Source organism: Arachis ipaensis, chromosome B02 (genome assembly GCF_000816755.2).
Source record: "Arachis ipaensis cultivar K30076 chromosome B02, Araip1.1, whole genome shotgun sequence".
In the NCBI taxonomy this organism is placed as follows: domain Eukaryota; kingdom Viridiplantae; phylum Streptophyta; class Magnoliopsida; order Fabales; family Fabaceae; genus Arachis; species Arachis ipaensis.
The window spans coordinates 105004518-105005152 of NC_029786.2; positions in this window are offsets into that span (position 1 = coordinate 105004518).

Genomic DNA, 635 nt, shown 5'->3' on the forward strand with positions numbered 1-635 from the left:
GTTGAAGTTATTAAAAGAGAAAAGGACAAATAGATTCTTAACCTTTTGATCCGCAGACATTTAAGTCCTTGAAGATGTGAAAATACATTTAAGTCTTTGACCTTTTCAAAACCTGGACATATCGATCCCTCATGTTCACTTGGGTCTGTCGGACTTATCGGAAAAATCAAACGTGACTTCTGTTGTACTGACCTAGTTGATACGAATGCATACGTGAGAGAATTTTTAAAATTGGACAAATTAGACTCAGGAATCGATATGTCCAGATTTTGAAAAGGTCAAGGATTTAAATGTATTTTTAAATCTTCAGGGACTTAAATGTCCGCGAACAAAAAAATTAGGGATCGATTTATCCTTTTCTCTTATTAAAATATATCTAATTTAACATTCATAATTTTATATGTATAATATCCATAACTTTAAACATATAACATTTATAATCCACGAATTGAAATTGATTTGTTACTATTTATTTTTTATTTTGCAAGTCATCATAAACCAACAATTTTTTTTATATTTTTAATTTTCAATAAATTGAGACTAACGAATTTGAGATTTTAGTTTTTTTTTTATAAAATGTGTTGTGTTAATTTAAAAATTTTATTTAGGGTTAATGATATAAGAATTTAAAACTT